Raw genomic sequence first — 16,712 nt, 5'->3', positions numbered from 1 at the left:
GTATACTGTAATTCATTGCAAATTCAGGGGCACTTCTAAAATAATTTTGAGCACCCTCTGGCACTGGCCAGGATGAGGAGACATCTAGGCTGTGCAATTTAGTTTTATTCCTATACTTTTTGTTAGCAATAGAGTACACTTTTGATTCTCTTTTTTATTTTTATTTATATACTACAAGTTGTTTCTATTTGTCCTTATGTTTGTATATATGGGGGTGCTGAACGGGGGGTTCGCCCAGGAAGATATACAAATTAGAACTGCCACTGGGCAGTCAGCCGGAGCTCAGCTTCGGCACATGGGGTACAAAATCAGAACTAGGCTTAGCCAGAGCCGTTGAAAAAGAGAGTTGCGACACTCCCATAGACCGCCATAGGAACTTTGGAATGCAGAAATAACACATGTCTTGGAGCAGCCAATAGTTTCAAACACTGAGTTCCAGCACTGAAGACCATTAATATTAGGAGCTTCCGAAGTACGCTCGCTGGTAAGTTGATGAAATTATTGTAATTTTGACTATTAAACACATTTTCCGACCTCTCATGAATCTAGTCAGTTGTTTTATTTTATGTAGCCAGTTTTAGTTCATGTTTATTGGAAGATAATAGATTAATTGTTGTGACCATTTTACTAACGTTAGCTACCGGAACCTCATAAACCGCAAAAAGATGTACCTCCGACATAGAAAATAGGCCAAGAGACCTGGATATGCAGGAAAATGACAGCAGGTGCTCTGGACTTTATGTATGTACATTTATATGTGTGTGTGTGTGTGTGTGTATATATATATATATATACACACACACACATATACACACACATACATACATACATATATATGTTATATGTTAATGTTTACCGAACATTGCTGCAAATATAGTCGTTGCTGTAAATGTATTCTATGTTATGGGAGTCCATTTCCCTCCAAAATTAAACACAAAAACGTATTAATGCTGTTTCCGTCACTCTCCCCCCCAAAAAGGTATATTGTATGCATTTAATATTAGCGTAAACATAATAATCAATGTACATTATGCGTCAATATTTACCTATAATTGTTGCAAATATAGCTGCTGCTGTCTGTCCCGCTTAAACTCATTCAAACTGGTTGACAGCGCAGCTCTGTTTGGAACTATTGAGAGCTACATAAACCACGTGACTGCATGGCGGCGAGATCATCGTGTGTCGCAACTCACTTTTTTAACGGCTCTGGGCTTAACGGAACTCTGGTAGTTGAACTCTGGTAATGACTAGCAGTCAAAATATTAGATACAACAGGTGCCATTTTATGTTGAATTTACAATCACATACTCCAATCTATGGTCAGTGATAGCATTGGAAGCTTTGGAGACACGTTTGGAGACCTTGACACGTTCGTAAATTCACACTAGACACTGCTCTGAAATACGAATGCTGTTGTTAGAGAACCACAGAGTGCTCTGCATTTATTATTTACAAGTATACCAGAATGCAATCTGAAGATTGAGTGCGATATAACAGGTTGTTGAAGTGCACAAATTGACTTATAGAACAAATAGCACAAATAAAAAAATACATAAATTAAAAAGAAATAGCAGTCGCATGTTATCATGTTGGTCAGTACAGTATCCAGAGTTCAAAATGTCATGAGCTAACTGCATTTAATTACACTTCAGTTAAAAGTACAATATGTAGGATTTTGAGCATTTTTATATTTATATATAATCAATCCATACGGATCAGTGAGTTAACACTCTGAATAAACCTGTGTTTTTTTTAACCGCAGTTTGGGTCCCCTAATCTTGTTTAAATGTTTGGTGTCGGGGAGGACACCATATGGTAACAAAGAGCGAAAACAATAACAACTTGCAGCTTGGTGTCCTAGTGCTGTAACCGCCCAAAGAGGCGTATCCAAATCTTGTTCAAACAGAGAGCACGTAGCAAGCTAGCGATCAGACCCACCAACCGCTATATCTGCTTATGCACCAAAATAAAAGAGAAAGAGTAGTATGTTAGTTATGCTTATGCTTGTGTGAAAAACAAGACGGCTGTAATGTCTTGTATTTTTACATGAATGCTAACTGTAATCTGTTTTGTAAATTCCCAGTTAGCAAACAATGTTAAATTAGTTGATAGATAGCAGCAAGCATAGCCTAGCTACTGGTCGCTTCGACTCATAGTTGGCAAGCTAGTTACACACATTTATTCATACTTAAGAAACAATGGTAACAGGTTACAGCAAAGCCCAATTTGTGTGATCATAGATGAAATATATCAATACGATGGTGACAAGATGAAAAGCTGATAAGACTGGTTAGCTAAGCTGCTAGTTAGCTAATGTCACGTTAGCTGATACCGTTACTGTAGCAACCTCAAATGGCAAACTAGTTACACATTTATTTATGCACAAAAAACAACGGTAACAGCTTACCTGACTGGAAGACATCATGTTTTCATGTCAAATGTATTTTCTACAATTGGGTTGAATGGTATCAAGCTATCTTTTAGCTCATCCTCTACTCCGGTCAATCTATGCCTGTAAGAGTTTGGCTCAGGCTTTCATTAGCACGTAGGGTGTTTATTGCAAGGAATGAAGGAGTATCATATATGCATAAAAAAGCCTTCGGGCTGTACAGTTAAGGCACATGCAAATGGGCTGTGGTGGCGGTGAATGTCTCAATTAGAGGCGATAGGCGGCAAAACACAAGCAATTTTGCAACAGCGAGGTGGTGTGGTGTTGCTTCATCCTGTTAATGGTGCCACATTCTGTGCACGCTTGCTCGCAGGTTGAGGAAATGTTTTGAAATGTGATACAATATATCTTGAACTCTTGTGTTCATCTTGTCAACAAATCAAACACTTATTCTTTGACAAAAAATAATAAATTACTGCTGTTTCAGATTACCCACAATTATTTTTTCACTTTGCAGTCTGCAGGCCTACAGGGAACTAACCCAAAAAATACAGGATGGAGGACCGCCATTGTGGGCTTTACAGGTGGGTGTTATGTTGTAAATGAATGGCAATCTTCATGTGTGATTTTGTATTTGTATTATAACAATATAGCCTAATAATTATAACCATAATAATATTGCACAGAGATGAGAATTGCAAATAATCTGCTTACCTAGACAAATACATTATTTAAAAGGAACAAAAAAAAAATATATACATGTATATATATATATATGCTCAACATCGATTTCTATTTAATTTACAAAAACATACATCTGCAAAGTAATTTAGACAACATATCAAACCTAGCTTCGCCAGAGCATTGTTTTTACTATAGTAAACAACGCAAAATCAGCCATGATGGCTATCATGTGTACACCCCCGCATGGGTATACATACGGTAAGCAGATTTATCTAGCATTTTAGTTGTTGCTTACTGGGGCCTGTCTGCAAGTACCTTTTAACTGAAATTCCCATTGCAGCCTAGGAGATGCTGTTTCCCAAAACTACATTTTGCAGCTTTAAATAATGCAAATGTATGTATCTTGCTATCTATCTAAGCAGCCATTCCAAGAGATGTGGTATTCTGTCTAAACTGATGTTAGCTAACTAAGGAAGCAAATAATACACTCTTTTAGGTAGCTGTGCTAAAGTTAGCTAACATTGTTTGGAACGTGGTGTATAGTTAGCTATCTAACGTTAGCTAACTTTCTGTGAAATGGGTGGACTTTTGTTAAGATGGAAAAAGAAGCTGGAAACAGCAAGACAAGGAAGTTGACTGGCAATTTCCAAAAGTAAAATAGAGTAGCTAACTAGCTAACTTATCTCCAATAATATTAAACCTTTTTACTATTATCTACATGTAACGCTAGCTACAACAAATTACAGTATATTTGAGTGGATTGGTGCATTAAATATTAGTTAACTTTTGTGTTTGTCAATACATTATACAGTAGAATGCTGGCACAGATCTCAAAATGTTATTCCACAGGCATGTTTTCAATGAGCAAGTCACAAATCAGTTGCCGTAATAATAACAGTAACTAGCCATATGTAAATAGAGCAGGCTATACATTTTACAGGAGATTATCAGCCACATATCTCAATAGTTAACTTCTTAATCTAGCCAAAATAACAGTCAATTTCCACTGTGTGTTTAGCAGTAAGCAAGGCACAAATCAATATAATAAACTTATTTGGGGCTTTGGTCCTGTTAAACTGTTGTGGTCCAAATGTGATGAATAAATACATTCTCATATCGTATATAAATGCATTTCAACAGGCAGTGCAGTAACCTACTCCAGTTCAGACATATATGGTTCAATATCACAATGCAAGTTCTCTTTCAAAAGTGAATTCAACAAATCATGACAACAAGTTTTTATGTAGTATACAGTCTATTGAGTGAAGATGTTTAAAAGAAACAAATATGTCAGATATGATACAAACCACCTAAGGTCCCCCCAGGGTGAAGATCCCCTTTAACATGAAATGACAATACAACAGAAAAGACAGGAATTACATTTACTTTAACTACTCAGCTCCGCTCTTCTATTTCCTCCAGGAACCAGTCGCTACATTAAACCATGAATGGGTCCTCTGATAATCCTTCAACTAACCAAAACTGCAAATATGAACTACCAAAAGTTCCTTAAGGAAATCCAAGGGTTTCTCGAGTGTCTACTAACTCTAAGTGCAGAGGAAGGGTTTTACTGTCAAAGAGACCAGATTTCCTATCGAAGACAAGAGGACCTTAATCATTGTTGGATTTAGAACAGAAATTACCCTGTGTCAGATTCTAACCACACCACGCTGCACAGCCCGGTAGACAGATGGAGTGTACCAGAGTTGCTCTACCTGTCTCTCCCGTCAACCCACACCTAACCAAAATGGTTGTAGCGCGGGGGCCGCGTACTCTGTCAATCACTGGTAACCTCTCTATCCCCGGAAAAAAACGAAACATGGGAAAAATGCGCACACTCGTAAGCACATGAGCACCCGCTAACCCACCCACACACACAGACAGACACACACACACATAAACCCTTATGGAAAAAACACACGCAAACACACAGATTTATCCACACATAGCCCCGGCACCCGGAGTGACGATGCCATCAAGGAGCTGTAAAGCATTAGCCCCTGTGTGACTGCAGCCTCTCCAGAAATAGCCTCTGTAATGTATTCTCGGAGCGACCGTCACTTTTGCACAATGGCGCCCTTAATAACACACTCCATTTCTGTTGGCATAAATAAGGGCACCATTTCCATCTTATTTCATGCAAATGAGTGTGCAGGCAGCCTTAACAGGTAGTGGGTGTATGGAGTGGTGGTGCTAGTTTGGCAGTGTTATGAGGGGGGGGTGCACTCCAGAGAGTTTTTGGAGAGACCCCACAATGTGCCAATGACACCCACGCGAGCCTGTCGGCTCAACGGGTGACAGACAGCTGTACGATCTGTATCAGCGTCTTTTTGCTGGAGAGAAGCCATTGATGTGCGCGTGTGCATTCCCTGGTCCCATGAGAGACAGGGGCGAGAGCATCTCTCTCAGGCACCACCTCACTTCGTCCCATTGGCTAATTTGTCACGTTGTGGCAGAAAGTCATTGGGTCATTCGCACAATTGTGAGGAAGGGTCGCACTGGGACCAAAGCGGTGAGGCTGGCTGGGTGTCATTCAGAAAATACTGAGTGGACATCGTTGTGTAAGACTGCCATGGAGGGTGGGATTATCAGTTACAGGGGAAGAAGGGCCAAAGTGGAGAGAGAGAAGAGGGGAGGAGAGAGGAAAATAGAGAAGGGGAAAGAGGAGAGGAGGTTTACGGGGGGTGGATGGTAGTCAGATAAAACAGCTCGCCTCTCTCCAAGGAAAGGTTAATGTCTCTATCCCTATCTCTCTCTCCCTTCCGCTCTCTTTCTGTGGTGGTAAATTACAGTGGGCCAGGGCTGCATAAGATGAAATCATAAATTGCCCATATCTGCATCTCTCCCACTCTCTCCCGCTATCCCTTTAAGCCCCCTCCCAGACCCCCCCTAGCTATTGCCTTGTCACTCCCTCTGTACCGCACTCCATCTCTATCTTGGTCTTATAATCATTCTCTCTGTCCCCATCTCTCGTCTATCCTCCCACGCTGTTCCCCTTTCCTGCATTGTCTGCCGTTAGGATACTAGTGAAAACCGTGAGCCATATTCCAAGTATCACGCCAGCTCATGAAGAAAAGGTAGTTTGGGTGGTAGAGAGAACGCGGGTGGGTACGTGTGTGTGGGGGGTTGACCTCTTCACCTTATGGCCCTCTACACCCCGACCACACTATATGAATGAAATGGGATTTGGGCAGAGTTGGGCTGTGAAAAAGTGGTCTTTGATAAGTGACGGGGTAGCTTCTGAACGACCAGCAGGAAAAGGGGTGCCGGGGAACCAAGGACGCTCCCAGAAAAAACATACCCCAGTACAGTCGTCCCTCCCCCCACCACCCAAACTATGGGGGAGAGAAACATAACGTGACCCTGCCACCACCACCACGTTCTTCCTTCCTCCCCTCTCCTCATCCTCCGCTCTCTCTATCACAGTCTCTCTCCCTCGCCGTGTGAAATCACATTTCCATGTGGCTCCCATATCTGTTGCACAGCGAGGTGATTTATCAGGGATGCAAAGAGCATGCAGAAACAATCTTTATTACATCCATTTCCTGCTTGTCAGCCGGGATCATGTTGGCTGTTCATTAAAGGCACGGCGCAGGTGAGGAGAATGCCTCCCGATGCCTTGATAGATTGTCTGCTTCCCCGCCGTGACAGCGGCTGGATGGATTGAACAGCGGGGGGTGGGGTTGGGGGGGGGCGAGGGGGACGCGGGGGGGGACGCGGTGGTTGGAGAGTGGGGAGAAAAGCGCTGACTCCAGTCACTCCCCCTGTCAGATGGATTTTACATGGCCGGCAGTGTCATTTCGTACCAAACAGCCAGGCTACCCACACAACTACCCACAGATATACACACACACTAATGCACACTTAAACGGAAGCGGAAATGGACATCCACACACACAACTCAACCCTTCAACATAAGCAGTCACGCACTCAAACACACGAGCAAGCATCGACACACTATACAGCTCCAGAAAAAATTAAGAGACCACTGCACCTTTTTCTTTCCTTTCCAAAAACATCAAAAATGAAAACCACTGCAAACTGAACGCTTCTGTTCCTCACTCAAAACCTTCCTTTTTATTTTTTGCATGCGCTTCGACTACAATTTTACTATATACTGCAGTCCATGTTTTATTAATTCATCCAGCTGCTGCCATCAACAGTCAGCTCAGCAATGAAGACAAGTGAGCCAGTTCCAGCGGCAGCCATACATGCCCAAAACAACACCCCCTCCACTTTATTTCAGATAAGTTGGTATGCCAGTTCCTTTTAATCACACTTTCCTCTTGCTGTCACTTCAGTTTATGTTAATACTTGTCTCATTGGTCTAGGATTCCAGAATTTTTAGAACTCTGTATTAGGGCTGCACGATATATCGTAAAGTAAACATATATCAGTCTACAATATTTTTTATTTTCTAATGGAAAGTCAGCATTTTATCTGTCTGATACAGTGGGGAGAACAAGTATTTGATACACTGCCGATTTTCCACTTAAAAGCTGTAATTTTTATCAACTGTGAGTACTGGAATCTAAAACAAAAATCCAGAAAATCTCATTGTATGATTTTTAAGTAATTAATTTGCATTTTATTGCTTGACATACGTATTTGATACATCAGAAAAGCAGAACTTAATATTTGGTACAGAAACCTTTGTTGATATGATGAATGCCTTTTCTGAATTTCCCCAGTCTTCTCCCGTTTTAAACTTTAGGAGGACATGAGGTCCTGGTCCACACCTGCGGAGTACCTGGCTTGGGGGGCCCGTTGCTGTCCCTGTCCTTGTCCATCTGGTCATACTTCCGACCTAGTCTAATTTTAAATAGACTCTGGATTTAGCCCAGATAAATGTATTGATTATTCCAATTGGACTCTTAATATCTCACCCGGCACAGCCAGAAGAGGACTGGTCACCCCTCTGAGCCTGGGTCCTCTCTAGGTTTCTTCCTAAAATTTGGCCTTCTTAGGGAGTTTTTCCTAGCCACTGAAATTCAAAACTACTGTTGTTTGCTCCTTGGGGTTTAAGGCCGGTTGTCTCTGTAAAAGCACTTTGTGACAACCACTGTTGGAAAAAGGGCTTTATAAATACATTTGATTGATTGATGGTTTGCAATTACAGAGATCATACGTTTCCTGTAGTTCTTCACCAGGTTTGCACACACTGCAGCATGGATTTTGGCCCACTCCTCCATACAGACCTTCTCCAGATCCTTCAGGTTTCGGGGTTGTCACTGGGCAATACAGACTCTCAGCTCCCTCCAAAGATTTTCTATTGGGTTCAGATCTGGAGACTGGCTAGGCCACTCCAGGACCTTGAGATGCTTCTTACAGAGCCACTCCTTAGTTGCCCTGGCTGTGTGTTTCGGGTCATTGTCATGCTGGAAGACCCTGCCACGACCCATCTTCAATGCTCTTACTGAGGAAAGGAGGTTGTTGGCCAAGATCTCGCCCCATCCATCCTCCCTTCAATACAGTGCAGTCATCCTGTCCTCTTTGCAGAAAAGCATCCCCAAAGAATGATGCTTCCACCTCCATGCTTCACGTTTGGGATGGTGTTCTTGGGATTGTACTCATCCTTCTTCTTCCTCCAAACACGGCGAGTGGAGTTTAGACCAAAAAGCTCTATTTTTGTCTCATCAGACCACATGACCTTATCCCATTCCTCCTCTGGATTATCCAGATGGTCATTGGCAAACTTCAGATGGGCCTGGACACGCGCTGGCTTGAGCAGGAGGACCTTGCGTGCGCTGCAGGATTTTAATCCATGACGGCGTAGTGTGTTACTAATGGTTTTCTTTGAGACTTTGGTCCAAGCTCTCTTCAGGTCATTGACCAGGTCCTGCCGTGTAATTCTGGGCTGATCCCTCACCTTCCTCATGATCATTGATGCCCCACAAGGTGAGATCTTGCATGGAGCCCCAGAGCGAGGGAGATTGACCGTCATCTTGAACTCCATTTTCTAATAATTGAGGCAACAGTTGTTTGCCTTCTCACCAAGCTGCTTGCCTATTGTCCTGTAGCCCCTCCCAGCCCTGTGCAGGTCTACAATTTTATCCCTGATGTCCTTACACAGCTCTCTGGTCTTGGTCATTGTGGAGAGGTTGGATTCTCTTTGATTGAGTGTGTGGGTGGACAGGTGTCTTTTATACAGGTAACAAGTTCAAACAGGTGCAGTTAATACAGGGAATGAGTGGAGAACAGGAGGGCTTCTTAAATAAAAACCAACAGGTTTGTGAGAGACGGAATTCTTACTGGTTTGTAGGTGATCAAATACTTATGTCATGCAATAAAACGCAAATTAATTATTTAAAAATCATACTATGTGATTTTCTGGATTTTTGTTTTAGATTCTGTCTCTCACAGTTGAAGTGTACCTATGATAAAAATTACAAAATTCTACATGCTTTGTAAGTAGGAAAACCTGCAAAATCGGCAAGTGTATCAAATACTTGTTCTCCCCACTGTATAAGGTAATTTACTCTGATTTATGGGTTATTGGATACACAGTTTATTATTATTAGGGGTTCAAGCACGAAGTGCTGAAACCCTATTGTTATTGTACAGATTTTTATTATTATTCTTCTGCCGTAAAACGCATCGTGCAGCCCAAACCGTAAGAGCTGGAGCTTTGAAACTTTGGCATATGGTAGTACAAAAATCGAGGAGAGGTTATCAAAATATGAGCCCGATTGGCCCATAGGTGGCGCTATAGCGACCTAAAGCGCAAAAGTGGTCATAACTCCTAGACCGTATGTCGTAGACTCAAGTGTCTTATATCCCTGTAATCCTTGGCTCAAGACGAACAAAACGTATATCTCCGATTTCATTTCCGCCATGATAAATTTTCCGCCATTTTGAATTTTGTCAAAAACCTACTTTTGCGAACTAGTCCCTGGATTTTCGCCCGATCGGAACCAAACCAGTGTAGAAATGTTCTATGGAGTCTGAAAATCAATAATTATCACAAAAAAGTTTAAATTTCGATTCATGGTCGCTAGGGGGCGCAAAATTAAAGTTGCGGGAGGTGCCTATTTTACTAAAAAGGCTATAACTCAAGAAGTAGTTAAGTAAACTTCACCAATCTTGGTATACATGTGTTAGAAGTCAGTCTGAGGTCACAGTAAAAAAAACTGCGTCGATTGGCCACATGCTGGGGCTATAATACGAAAAATAATACGAAAAACGTATAGACACCTGACCGTTTGTCCAAATTACTTGAAATTTGGTATGCAGTGTCTTTGCCCAAGGGGCCATGTATGCCTAAGAGGATATTGGCGTATCTCAAAAAACATGGCCGCCATTGGCCAATGAGATTTGAGCACCGATTAAACCAGGTTGACATACTCTGATCAGAACGATACTTGGTGGGCATGTTTGGCACAAGGTCCTAGAGGTCTGTAAGAATTTTGAAAGAAATCGGCCACTAGTTGGCGCTAACGAGTTTTAAGGCTCTCTAATCACGTGTTGTTACAAATTTCGTCAAAAAATGCCTATCACTTGATAGATCTCCTCATGCTGAAAAACTTTGCCTCAAGAACCACTACTGTCAATTAAACTGTTCATTTAATATTCGCGAATATGTTAAAAACCTACTTTCGCGAACTAGTACCTGGACTTTCGGCCTTTCGGAACCAATTCGGTCTACGATGATTCTCTGGACTCTCTAGATCAATAATTATCCAAAAAAAGTTGATTTTTTCCATTTGCCTGGCTGTAACAGGATAATTTATTCAAGTGGCAGGACAAAATACACTCAAAAGCCAATAAATCCCATAGAAAACCCCCAAACTTCACAAAAAAATAGATGAGCATATGTGTCATAACATAGTGAAGAAGCATGCAGAGTTTTGTGGAGATCAGACAATAGGTGCAACTATAACTGTCAAAAAGCTTTGAAAAACGTACATTTCCAATGCTAAAATGCCTGTATTGGCTATGAATGGACTTTTCGATCTATTATTTCAGCGGTTAAATGCTTGCTAAATAAAACGTAATGTCTTTTGATGTTTGGGTGCTTAAAGGCCTTAACAGCTTGAACCCCGATAAATGCTGCTTGCAGCTTTAATTATTATTATTATTATTATTATATTAAACACGGTTCGTTCCTGCACTTAGTTGACGTGCAGGCTCTGCTTGCCCATGATGAAATGATGAGCGAGGAACAGGCAAAAAAGACAGTTGCAAAAAGAAATGCTTCGTCAATTTCATGGAAATATTTCGGCTACAGACAGGATGATGTTGACCAAATCAATTACTTTGTCGAGAGTGCCTTGCAATTGTTGCAATAACACGAACAATTTGTTCAATCATTTAAGGCGGCACCACAAATCTTCGTATGACAAGTGCATCTCAGTGCTGTCCAAAGCAAAAATCTATTTCGGATGCATTTGCCAGTATTACACCTGAAAGGTTCCAAACGGCAGAGAGAAATCACAGATTCAATAACATTTCACATCGCCAAAGACACCAATTAACACGGTTACCAAAGAGGGTTTTAAAAACATTATCCGGTCGCTTGACAAGCGCAATGTAATGCCATCACCCAACTATTTTTCTCAAGTTACCATCCCAGAGCTGTATGAGAAATGCAAGGCACTAGTTGACAAAGAGATGTCACAAGTGGAATATTATACAGCAACAACGGATTTGTGGTCCAGCTGGACAACGGAGCCCTACATAAGACTGACCGTACACTTTATTAATGAGGACTTCCACCTGAAAAATCGCTGTTTGCAAACATCGCAACAGGGATGAGAAAAGCTTTAGCTGATTGGGGCCTAGATGAGAGTCGTCTAGTCTGTATAACAACAGACAATGCCGCGAACATGGTGAAGGCTGCACCTGAACAAGTGGATCAGATCGCAGTGCTTTGGCCACTGACTGCATCTAGCAAGTTATGCCCAATTGCGCATTCTGTTTTACTACTGTTGATATTGCTATACTATTACTGTTACATATTATTACCTAGCAACCTGTTCTGAAATACAAAAATGTTCATGAGTTTCATACATTGTAATTGTAGAGGATGGGGCTGGGGAAGAATGAAGGATACAGACTGTCAGGTTGATATCAAAAGCTCTTTCTGAAGACATCCTGTATTTTTTCATATCGCAATATATATCGCAGGAAAACAATGTCAACAATGTCAGTTAATGCTCGTTTAGGTAGTTTTTAGGCCATCCTGTTTTTGAGGCTAACTAGTGTTTTTGCACTTTGCAGTTCACCCTCTCCAATTTTGCTTTTGACATCTCCTGCAAGTGGTAGTGTCTGAAACATCCACGCCTACAGGACAGGTCATAATGTTTTTGTTCAGTATGGTATGAATTTGTTGGGCATCCACTGTAGATAACTTCCTAGATCTAGAAGGTTATTTTCCATTGCTGAGGTCTCTTTATTCTTTTTAATGTTCCAGTCAATTTTGCCATAATGTTTATTCTATGATTGATTTAGTCTGCATTATCTGCATCATGATGATCAGCTTGACTTCATTGACACTTCTTTGATCCTTTTGTTGTTAAACATCAGCAACCAACTCCAAATGCAAATGTAAAGCCTAGACTCAAGTCTAAACATTGATAGCTCTCTTGTATATGCAGTAATGATGCAAATCAACATACCTGGTTAATAAGAGACTGCTATGAAACCAATTGTCCTAATGGATTTTGTACCCTTAAAAAACCTTAGATGTCTAAAATATTTCAAAATGGTTGACATGATATGTATGAAAAATCCCATATATTAAAGCAAACATTCTGTATAATAACCCCAATGTCATTGTATCATTTAAAATCCAAAGTGATGGAGTAGAGAGCAAAAGCTACACTGTCCAAATAAAAGCTTTCCCAAACCTTAACCCTTAACATAACCATTTAGAATTAATACTGAACATGCAGAACTGAGGTACAGTTGAAACTCTCCCGGGTCTATTGACAAACAGTGCTCTCCACAAATATTGGCACCCTTTGTAATTAAAAAAAGGGGATTTAGTGTTTATTCTCTTGATCTTGCATTCAAAATATTAACAAAAATCTAACCTTTAATTAACATGAAAACACATTGAAAGAAAAAAATTATTCTTAACATGTATCAAATATTTTTCTCAAATAAGTGGGCCACAATTATTGACACCCCTTTATTCAATGCTTTGTGCAACCTCCGTTGACCAAGATAAAAGTTCAGTCTCCTCCAATAATGGGTAATAAGGTTGGAGAACACATGGCAAAGGATCTAAGACTATTCCTCCATACAGAATCTTTCCAGATATTTCAGATTCCGAGGTCCACACTTTTGGAATTTCTCCTTCATCATCCCATAGGTTTTCTATGGTGTTTAGTTCAGGACAGTAGGATGGCTATGGCAAAATATTGATTCTGTGGTCAGCAATCTTGAGATGTGCTTTTCTGCATGGCTATCTCTATCGACACTAAACACTTTTTGCTGGTGTTTGTTACCAAAAAGCTCTATTTTGTTCCCAACTGACCATAGAACCCAGTCCCACTGAAAGTTGTAGGAACTTGCCTTTGTTGTTTGATGACAGCAATGGTTCTTTATGGCAACCCTCCAGAACAACTTGTGGTTATGTAGGTGGCGTCTGATTGTAGTTTCGGATAGTTTCTTACCCCAAGACCCAACTAATGTCTGCATTTCTTCATCTGTGTTCCCTGGAGATTCTTTGGACACTCAAACAATCCTCCTCACTGTGCTTGGGTTCAATATAGACACAGTCACAGTCCTCTTAACATTTCCAGTTTCTTTTAGTTTCTTAATTATTGCCCTGATGTACTTCAGTTAGATTGTACTCAATCTATAATTCTATAATTGTCAATAATTGTGGCACACACTTTTTAGAAAAAAAATATTCCATTTATTTCATTTGTTTTTTCAAACAGTTTACTTAAAATGAAGGTTACATTTTTGTGAATATTTTGAAAGACCAAAAGGATAAACTGCAAAGAAATGGTTTTCGCAGCCAATTTAGTTTATGTTTACCAAGGGTGCCAATACCAGTGGAGGGCACAGTATGGAGCTCCCTGCAGGAGACCAGGGTTCAGTAACTGCCGCCCTTTCCTTCACCCTCCCCTTCTAATATATCCCCTCTTTTTCCTACAATATGAATAATACGATAAATATATGTGAACAAATGTTCACTTTAAACTCTGTACATGACCATAGAAATGTTTGTCATGTAGTTAATGTATACCTGCTGCATTTTACATCAATTACTTTTAAGGGTTAAAAGTTTTGCAATGAAAGCTTTTGTGTTTAGATATATACTATTATGTCCAGTGAAAGGTAATATACCATGAAAAGTTAGGAATTGTTGATTCTTTCTGGATGCTTCATCTGAGTCTGTGAATGCTAATGAAGGGGATTTTTCAGAAAAAGGTGGCCTGAAATGTTTTGACAATATAAACACACACCTCAACAAATAGAACATTTCCAGCCTATACAGACAGGGTTTTATCTTCTAATCTCATCCATCACTTCAATGACGTTAGCTTTAACTTCACCACATACTTTACTCTCCTTCACTTCAATTACTGATGTTTGCATTCATTTTACCCAAAAAAATATATATTTCATGGATGAACATCAGAAACTGCATGAGATGTTTATACTTTGTTGGAAACATCATATGAGCAGTCTACTTTGTGTCTGTCGGACAGGACTGTCCCCCCTTGGTCCAACTCCCCTCACTGGCCTCTTGTAGCTCAATCTGCAGAGCCTGGAAACAAGGGTTGTGGATTCAATTCCCACGACGGGCTAGAAAATATATGGCTACTGTAAGTCGCTTTGGATAGGAGTGTCGGCTATATTACATAAATGTCTGGCTCTTGTTTAGGCAGTTTTTATTGGAGTTGGGTGTCTAATATGGCCCAGTGGTCTAATCTGATGCCTCTGGTGCACATGTACTGCTGAAGCAGGGGTTTGAAGATGGGTTGCTGCTCTTTCAGTAAAACGTCTCGTGTCTTACTCTGTCTTTATCCATTAAATATACAACATCATAAAAATAAATTGATTGTTTTAACATCAAATTTTAAAAACATTGGATATAAATATACTTTTTAGGTGCTTCCTGAGCACCTAAATGGCTTTGAATGTGTGGGCCTACATTTACATGTTAGCAGAGGCTCTTCAGAAGTGTTAGGGTTAAGTATCTTGTAACAAGGACAGAAGGATAGAGGTTTCACCTTTCCTGCTCTGAGATTCAATCTAGCAACCGTTCGGTAACTAGTCAGATCCTTTAACCACTAGGATGCCCCTCTGCCTGCCAGCTAAATGTGATTTGTGGAATATCTGAATGACATGCAATGACAATGGTGTAGAGTAAACAGAGGATGGTTGTGGAAGAGATTAACTGCGGTCAGTTATTGTTCCTGGTGTGTTGACAGAAACACTTTGCGACATGCAAGGCATCCCCATTAGCTGATTAATCTGCCCAGCACTACAGATCTCTTCTCATGATCGGCATAATACAACCAAATGACTTCAGTTGAGGGTGATGCATAGTGCATTGGATGTGAATAATCGCGTCCTCTGGTTTTTATTAAGTTCTCACACCTTCTCGTGGTACTTAATTGGGGTACTGTAGGTCATGTTTTACTGTGTGTTAACGGCTGTGTCGGTTTAAGACACTAAACACAAACACCGCAATTTTTGATTTCTAGATTTTTCTTTATAATAGTGTTCCCAGTCAAACATCCGCGGCACAATCAAGGCTTGAATATAGACTGTGTTGGACAGCTTGACACTACCAAAGACCTCAAACTGTGTCACATGGGAGTCCTAGCTAATTGGTTTTAAAGGAAGCTATGTTTTTCATCCTAGTAATTAACATACGACATAGAATAATTACACGAATAATTACAAGACTGATATAAAGTATCAGAACAAATGTTACCAGATATTATGTGAAAAATATTACAAGTGTTTGAAGCAAAGACACACTCGCACGTGCACTCCAGTGGCACATATCCATATTGGAGGCGGTAAATTTGATTGAGCACTGTGCAGGAATAGTCTCAGGCCCTGATTACATTACCTTTAAAAAAGAGGGATGAGAGTGAGGGGGAGAGGATGGAGGGACGAGAGCGAGGGGGGGCAGCCTTGCTCTAAGAACAATCATTTATTTCACTCTGATATTAAAATCAATCAGCATCGATTCAAAGGTTGCTTAAGGTGATGTGTGTGTACATGATCCTTCGGGTCTTAGACAGACAGACAGACAGACAGACGGAACGACTGACTGACTGACAGACAGACAGACTGATAGACAGAGAAAGGCTGAGGCCAGAGGAGAGCTTGGCAGAGACAAAATGAAAGAAGGAAAATATACAGAGACAAAAAAGGGAGAGAAAAGTGAAAGGAGAATGTGTTTCTGTTGGAATCAATGCAGAGAGGTGGAAGAGAGCACAACGGCCTCAAAGGAGAGGCGAGTCAGTGATGCAGGTCTAATACTCTCCCCCGATTCCTCTCTTCTCCTTCTCCTTTCTCTCTTTCCTCTCAAGTCTCCTCCTCCATGGTTTTCTCTTGCCCTTTCACTCTTCCTTCTCCTAGTATCCTTTTCTCCCCCTCACACTCTCTAGCCAGCTCACTCTGTCTCCCTCTCTCTCCCTCCCTCGCTCTCTCCCTCTCTCAG

The 16,712-nt window shown here is 40.8% G+C and overlaps 1 protein-coding gene and 1 long non-coding RNA gene across 4 annotated transcripts in view; both read right to left on the bottom strand.

Annotated features, from left to right (window-relative positions):
* The window catches only part of LOC105008684 (neuroendocrine convertase 1), a 281,977-nt gene that overhangs the window by 184,239 nt on the left and 81,026 nt on the right, over nt 1-16,712 (bottom strand). The gene's annotated exons all lie outside the window — the stretch shown is intronic.
* Nucleotides 1,412-2,945, bottom strand: LOC109614821. The gene is made up of 2 exons (XR_002195772.2): nt 2,408-2,945; nt 1,412-1,950 (listed from the first exon to the last, which is right to left on the bottom strand). It is a non-coding gene; the product is annotated as an uncharacterized LOC109614821 (long non-coding RNA).

This window comes from Esox lucius, chromosome 20, assembly GCF_011004845.1.
Source record: "Esox lucius isolate fEsoLuc1 chromosome 20, fEsoLuc1.pri, whole genome shotgun sequence".
Classification (NCBI taxonomy): domain Eukaryota; kingdom Metazoa; phylum Chordata; class Actinopteri; order Esociformes; family Esocidae; genus Esox; species Esox lucius.
Note: the sequence above shows the minus strand (reverse complement) of the source record. Positions and strands in the feature narration are given on the sequence as shown.